Source organism: Mustela erminea, chromosome 8, assembly GCF_009829155.1.
Source record: "Mustela erminea isolate mMusErm1 chromosome 8, mMusErm1.Pri, whole genome shotgun sequence".
In the NCBI taxonomy this organism is placed as follows: domain Eukaryota; kingdom Metazoa; phylum Chordata; class Mammalia; order Carnivora; family Mustelidae; genus Mustela; species Mustela erminea.
Genome location: NC_045621.1, coordinates 61,943,870 through 61,951,930, shown reverse-complemented (window position 1 = coordinate 61,951,930; position 8,061 = coordinate 61,943,870). Strand labels below are relative to the sequence as shown.

The 8,061-nt window shown below is 43.3% G+C and overlaps 1 protein-coding gene across 4 annotated transcripts in view; it reads left to right on the top strand.

Annotated features, from left to right (window-relative positions):
• The first annotated feature begins 315 nt into the window (after nucleotides 1-315).
• Nucleotides 316-8,061, top strand: part of GALNT3 (polypeptide N-acetylgalactosaminyltransferase 3) — a 45,922-nt gene continuing 38,176 nt past the window's right edge. Inside the window, exon 1 of one of the 4 annotated variants that reach the window (XM_032355828.1) lies at nucleotides 316-606. The gene's annotated coding sequence lies outside the window, so the exon portion shown is untranslated. Of the gene's footprint in view, nucleotides 769-999; nucleotides 1,085-8,061 lie in introns of those variants that run through there. The other 3 variants (XM_032355826.1, XM_032355825.1, XM_032355827.1) reach the window with 3 other exon arrangements.

Here is an 8,061-nt window from a genome sequence, read left to right as displayed (position 1 = left end):
TGCATTGTCACCCTCCCAATGGATGGGGAGCTTTCAAGCAAATCTACAGTAGAAGGAAAACCTCTCCAGGAAGCCAGTGTCTTTCCAAACAAGCACAGCAGGTTTCTTTCTATTGTCGCTGCTTTCTCTCTCGTCTGGGAATTGGTTTCCCTTCCGATAGCAACCCAGGAAGGGGTGGTGCGCCCCAAGTTAGCAGGGCTCTGCCAAATACCAGAGGCTCTTCTTTGGAAGAGAGAGGCTCCTCCTTTGGACGTGAGGCGCCCCTACCAGAGCGCGCGCTTACAGAAACGGAAACCACTAGCTGTGCCGAAGTGAGTCAAGTGATGAAATCAAGACTAGTACATGGGAAGGAAGCTCACCCAATAGCTCACGAACCTAACTGGTGACAGAAGCTGCTGAACCTTGCTCGAGGAAACCATACGAGCTAATAGTTGCAGCCGTCATGAGGTGGTTCTCGGGGGCACTGGGCCCCCCAGTCTCCGGGCAGCGCACTCCTTCATTTTGGAGAACCGCAGAGAAAGGCAGAAGTGTGTGAGGGAAATACAGACTTCTGGTTCCCCAAGGACCCAGACGGAGTTCTGGTTACAAGGCGACCACTGCCACCAGGTCAGTGCAGGACTCCTCAAATGTAGACGGGCGGAGGCGCGCCTCGCTTGGAAAACCAGCCTCCCTGTCCGCGGAGACAGAAGGGGCGCGGCGGCTGCGCTCCGCCGGGACGGCGCCCCTACCCAGCGCGCGGCGCGCTCAGTCCTCACCTGGAGCGCTCAGGTAGGGCTTGGGCGGGGCAGGAGGCTGGCGCGCAGGCGCGGGACGGGGGCCTCGCCCCTGCCGACGTCGCAGGCTGGAGCTCACCTGGGAGACTCCGAGAGGAAGCGGAGCCTCGGTTCGGCCTCTCCTGGCAACGCAGGAGGCCCAGCGGGAAGGCAGGAGGCGGCGGCGGCGGAGGAGGAGCTGGACTGAGCGGCAACTGTAGCGACAGCAACCAGAGGCGCCGCCGCCGCCACCACCTGCACCTGGCTCCCGGCCCAAGTCCAGCGTCCGCCCGGCGGCTGCTTCCCGCCGTCCTGCCGTGCCCACCCGCCAGGTAAGCGGGCGGGCCGGCGCTCGGACCAGGGGGAGGGAGGCCAGTAGACCGTGGGCAGCGTCGGAGGAGGCGGAAGGACGGACTCCAAGGTTCACGGGGTGGGGAGAGGGGTACGGTCCCAGTGGCCGGTTGGAGGTGGTCTCGAGAGCAGTGTTTCAGTTGCCCCTCCCGAGACGCCGAGAGGGGCGCCCGAGGCCGGGGCAGGTGGCGCTCCGGGGGTAGCCCTGTGCCCCTGGCAGTCTCTATAGGGAGGCCCCCGAGGAGCCGGACCCAGGCAGAAGTCCCGGTGGTCCGCAGATTGACCCCGGGAGACTCTCAGAGTGGGGGTCTCAGGGGCAGGGTAGGCGCGAGACGGCCGCGTTTCCACGCGTGCTAACAGGTTGCTGGTCTCCTCTCGTTCCTGTGCCGGGGCGGCCGGGGGGGCTTGGGGGGGGGCAAGTCCGCGACGGGAAATGGCATGGCTTTGCCAGGCAACTTTCCCAGCCGGACCCCAGACAGTCCTAGGCTGGAAACCGCGGCCGCCTGAGCCATTTAAATGGTTTCCGAGTGGTTTGGAAAGCGCTCTGTGGTCGGGACGCGCACATCCCTCTCTCTCTCTGCCTCCCTCTCCTTTCTGGTCTCTACACTTTTCCGGGTGCACTCCCTAAACCAGAGCTGCGCCCACTTTCCGGTTTGATCGAGAAGAGTTATTTTCTTCGTGGCAGGAAGAAATCCAACTGCCACTCACCAACCGCACACCATCTCGTTAAAGGACCTGTTGACTTAACGACTTGTATATCGCGGCTCTGGTTTGCCCGTGGCATATGACTCAAAGGTTCAGAAAAACTTTTGTTTCGGGATCCTGCCACGACTGAACCGGGGTGTGCCAGGCCCAAATTCCTTTCCTGCCCAATTAGGCTTCTGAAGCTTAAGAAATGAGGATGAAACTGGTCCTTACCTTAGCCTTTTATTTCCTTCTCTCTCAAAACTCATCAGAAACACTTCAAACTCATTCAAATAACTATTTCTGTTTTTAGAACCCCATAGAGTTGACTATTTTTCTGATTTTTAGAAAAATGTTATTAAGCCAATGTAACTTGCTATAAAGTTATACTACATAATGAAGACATTTACATTCAAATTCTGTTGTTAAACGATAAGAAAGTTGCTGTATTTTCATTTGAGAATTTCTGGTTGTAAGAACATATGTTGTTTCTTTTACTGTATACATTTTCTTTGAGTCTGTGGCTAAAAGACATGAGGTTAAAGTCATACCCTACAATTAGAATTTCTTTAAATTTAACTTTTGCTTTTAATACCCGAAGGTTAGCATACGTATTAGTTTAAACATTCTGACAGTTTATTTGTACCAAGCATCTTTCTTTTTATATTGCTTTAACTACAGCATTTTACATAAAGATTTCTAATAATAAATGGCAAGTCCATTGCCTACATTTGTTTACTGCTATATTTGCTCATTTAAAAAAATATTTTAAATTGCACATTTAACAAAATGTCTTAGGCAAATCCTATAGCTTATTATTGTTTTTATTAAATGTTTTGTTTAAATTCAATTTAATTAACATATACGGTATTATTAGTTTCAGAGGTAGAGTTCAGTGATTCATCAGTCTTATATAACACCCAGTACTCATCACATCACGTGCCCTCCTTAATGCCCATCACCCAGTTACCCCACCCCCACCCCTCCAGCAACCCTCAGTTTGTTTTCCATAGTAAAGAAAAAACTTATGGTTTGCCTCCCTCTCTTGTTGTTTTTGTTTTATTTATTTTTATTTCTATTTTTTTAATGTGCAATTAAAGGTAAAAAGTCAACCACACAAACAGGGTGTAATTTTTTTTTTAACATTTTTAAAAAGGATTTTATTTATTTATTTGACAGAGAGAGACACAGTGAGAGAGAACACAAGCAGAGGGAGTGGGAGAGGGAGAAGCAGGCTTCCCCCTGAGCCGGGAGCCCAATGTGGGGCTGGAATCCAGGACCCCGAGATCATGACCTGAGCCAAAGGCAGACACTTAATGACTGAGTCACCCAGGCGCCCCAAATTATTAATGATATTTTCAACCAGTGCTTTCTGCTTTTGTCAAAAGAGCCTATCTGGCCCTCCTGATCTTATCTCCATTCAGAGAAATATATACGTTAAATACTATTTAATAATTGGAGGTAGGCGTTGTTCCTCGAGCTTAGGGTTATTAATTTAAACTTCATGGATTATTGAACCAGATGTTATTACACTATCTTTACTCTTAAGGGAGAAATGTAACATGTTTACTTACATTAGAGTAACAGTGTGCCTCTGTTAAACTATCTGTAAAATAGAAAAAAAAAACCCCAAAAACAAACTTCCCTAGATTAAGTTAGTGAGGCCTTAAGTCAGGAATCTCTTCCTGTCCTAGTATTATCAAGATCCCCTTCTCACTTTGGATACTCAGTCAGTCCAATCGGTTGGTGCCAAACCAAGGCTGAGAGAGAGATTCTAACGGCAGTTCAGCCAGCAAGTTAGCAGTAGACATGGCATTATTATTCCAGAGACTTGACTCAAGGCCCGTGTTATTCTTTGACCACCCTTAATCCCACTTATCATAAAACATTTATCTTTTTGTCTTTCATACAGTTTGTAAGACCTTTATGGGTACAGAATAGTCCATTGTTCTTTGTTCAGCTCTGATTTAACTTAACTTGTCCAGATGATGCCTGACTCCAGGGAGAATGAGTGAGGATGTCATTCTTCTCTTACTGTGGACCACATGTGTATTGAAGATGCCACATGGATTAAGATGTTTAATCCTTCCTTGGTATTTCAGAGCCACAGTTAATTTTTGAGTCAACATGGACAATATAATTTAGTCTTCTGATCTTTTATTATATTGGCTTAAAATATATTTTATAAGGCAGCAACCCAGGGTCATCCCTCCATTGGCAACACTCTGGATTTTTGACTGGCAAGCACACTTCAACATTAGTATTTTTAAAACTTCTTTTTGGACTGCAATCCTCATTAAGAAACTGCTTCAGTGTAGTGTGTGTGTGTGTATGTGTGTAACAAGACTTACAAAACAATATTTAGCCTCACAATGTTGATTTTCTCTATTATTTTAAAAAATTCTGGTCTCAACACACTGGATTGATTTTTTTATGACCACAAATGGGCTGGAACCTACATTGCAAATTACAGCATTCTATTGAATTGGAATTTTGAAGGCTGATTTTTCAATTTGCATACTGCGTCATGTACATACACGTATTTGAAAGAAAGAAAACCAAGCTGTACATTTTTAAAAATATAAAATTATAACCCTCATTAAACATTTAGGGCTGGAGACTCTAGGACCTGATGCTAGACTAAATCTCTCAAACTTAGGAACTGCATGAAACTTCACTGTACGTTAGCGTATTTTAAATGGATCCTTCAACCTCATGTAGTATGTTTGGACAGGGAAAACTGGAAGGGTTTTTCTCGGGGGATTTTGATGGTAACAATTATCAAGTGAAAGTTTGAGAGAAAAATAATTCTTTCCAGCTCTGTTCTAAGTCCTAAATTTTATAGCATATTAATAGTGCTTAGATGGGATGTTAAAAAAAATTATTTGAGTAAACATAAGCCAGTTTATTGTTGGTTTGTAGTCTGTTAACATTTTATATAATTTTTTCTTTTACTGTGAAACAGATATAAGAGACAAATTCTAGAAATCTGACTCCTAGCCCCTAAAAAGACTAGACTGGGAGATTGAGAGCTTGGTTGAGATCCCTAAGTGACCTGTAGGGATATAGACTTGGAAACTCTGATGGGATGATTAAGCCTTCCATAGAAGCTTTTAATTTTCACTCCTGATAGAAGGAATTTTTTTCCAAAAGAGAATTAGTATATTTAATATTTTGCAAGTGATCAATGCCCAAATCATCTTGAGAACATATTCAGTTCTCTGGTTCATAAAATGTAGAAATGCATTTATTATGACAGATCTTTTATGACTAGAAAATCTGATTGAGAAGGATGTATTATCAATCACCTAATTATGCATCTAGTTAATATCAGAATAATTCCTTTTCTGTAATTTGAGTAATTTTAACATAATTAATGTACTGCTAATAGCAACATTGAACTCAAACCAATGCCAGCAATGGCAAGAGCCTCAAATGCATTAATTTATGTGGTAAAGCAGAGACAGGTAGGACTCTGAATTGTAGGTTATTAGTGACTATTGACAGATGAAGTTTCCTTCAGTCATTCTCTGAGTTGGGCTCATATTTTTGGCACCAAATTAAGAATATTTCCCCTAGAGTACATTTTCCCTATAATTGTTTTAGTTTTAAACTGTCCCTACCAGTTTGTTCATCTATCCCATTGCCCACAGGACATCTTTAAGATGTCATAATTGTCTGAGATTATGCACGAGTAAACCAGAATCTTCATCCCATCAAAGATGAAAACAAAAACAACCTATTTTACTTCCTATATTTTATTTATAGGTGTTACTACTTTTAACATTTCATATCCACAATTCCAACCTCCCCCCTCCGAAAAAAAATCCCTGGAAACCAAAATGTTTTGGTAACTCATTTATCAGCAAAACTTGAACTCAATTTGCTACGAAAACTAAATGCACTGTCAGGAAGCTATTTATCATCTATTCCACTTGGTAGAATGTGTCTTGCTACAGATACACTGCTATATTTGATTACATGGTGCTGTTCCAGGCACTGCTGGGGGTACACTGTTATATTGGGTATGTAAACCGTATCTCCTTTCTAACATCCAAAATATTCTGATTTTTTTCAAAATATTCTGAGTTGTTTTTTTTTTTTTAAATGATAGGACTTTTTAAAAAAGATTTTATTTAGTCATTTGATAGAGATCACAAATAGGCAGAGAGGCAGTCGGGGGTGGGCAGCAGGCTCCCTGCTGAGCAGAGAGCCCGATGTGGGGCTCGATCCCAGGACTCTCGATCCCAGGACTCTGGGATCATGACCTGAGCCGAAGGCAGAGGCTTTACTACTGAGCCACACAGGTGCCCCAATATTCTGAGTTTCAAAATGTATTTGGCTCCAGGGATTTTTGGAGAATGACTTATGGATCTGTACCACTATACAACTGTCATGGCAGAAATTCAGAGGTCATTTTTAACTTTTTTTTTTTTTTTAACTTCCACAACTATCAGATCACTGAATCTGTTAACATTTTTTGCCTTTCCTTCCCCCACAAATTCTACTTCTGCTCTAGTTCAGGGTCTTATCAACTCTTAACTGGGGTACCATAGCCACCTGCTACCTAATATCTTAGCAGATGGCATTAAGCTCAAATCCATCCTCAGCAGAACCCCTCAGCTAATGATCTCTAAAAATGTAAACCTGAATTTCTTTTTCCTCTACTTAAATCTTTTTTTTTTTTTTTAAAGATTTTATTTATTTATTTGATGGAGAGAGCGAGATCACAAGTAGGCAGAGAGGCAGGCGGGGGGTGGGGGGTGGGGAGCAGGCTCCCCGCTGAGCAGAGAGCCCGATTCGGGGGGCTCGATCCCAGGACTCTCTATCCCAGGAACCTGAGATCATGACCTGAGCTGAAGGCAGAGGCTTAACCCACTGAGCCACCCAGGTACCCCGAATCTTTTAATAACTTATCATTGCTCAGGATAGAACTCATGACCCTTAAAATGGTCCCACAAAATCTGACCCTTGTTTAACTCTGGATCTGTCCTCTGTAAACCAAAATTTTATATTCCAACAACAGATTTCATTGTTTTTTCCTGTGTGCTTTTCTCTTGTTAATCACCCCTTCTGAGATACCTTCCTTTTATCTTTACCTCTATAACTCTGATTCTTAAGACTCAGTTCTCACGTCACTTAAGAAATTGTACCACCCTTCCCCCACACACACACCTCAACATACACCTGAGCTGGGGATGAGATGTCCTATGCATAATTCTGCCATGCATTTTACATATATGATTTAATATAGTCTGCTTTTGTGCCTGTACACACACACACACATACATACACAACACCTTTAGATATTTGCAAAGCATGGAATATTTCTCTTTCCTCTAAGCCTATTGTGAAGTAAAAATATTAGGGGAAGGGTGCCTGGGTGGCTCAGTGGGTCAAGCCTCTGCCTTTGGCTCAGGTCATGATCCCAGGGTTCTGGGATCGAGCCCCGCATGGGGGGGGGGTCTCTACTCAGCAGGGAACCTGCTCCCCCCCACCCCCCCACTGCCTGCCTCTCTGCCTACTTGTGATCTCTCTCTCTGTTAAATAAATAAAATCTTTAAAAATATATATATATGTTCAGGGAAAAGTGACCCAGGGAGGGGAGTGACATCGGGCAAGCAGGATATTTGCTTTTTTATGGGCAACAACCACAGAAATTGAGGAGTTAGGAAACTTGTTTCATGTACTTAGTCTATTGAATTTAGATTGCTGTTATTTCCATCTTATTCTTTTGAATTCAATATTATTTTTGTGCCTTTTGGTTTTGTTCCAAGACCTGGGTTTTACCATTTAGAAGTGAAGAGTTAACTTTGTGATTGGAATGTCTTATCGTTTTTGTTTATGAATGTTTTACAACTAAGACTATTGCTACTGGTGAGGAGTTAAAGGGGGCAGCTTTTACTTAAATCATAATCAGACTAGACCAGACCAAAAAAAAAGGCTCTCTGTCAGTTTTACCTCTTACATAAATACTTTTCAGATCTCTCTTCTTTTCTCCATTCCTTTTTCCTGTCACTACCATCATCTCCTGCCTGGATTTTTGCAAATGGCCTCCCTATTGATTATCTGAATTCTTCCTGATTGGTTCCCCATGCTATACCCAGAGAGAGCTTTTCAAAACATTCAAAACTGCTTAAAGCCCTTCATTTCCTTAGGATAAGGCAAATTCCTTGACTCAGCCTAAAGGCCTGGCACAATTTTACTCCTGTGTAGTACGCACACTTCTGCCATGTTACTCTCTGTTCTGGCTCTGCTCGGCTTTTTTTATTAC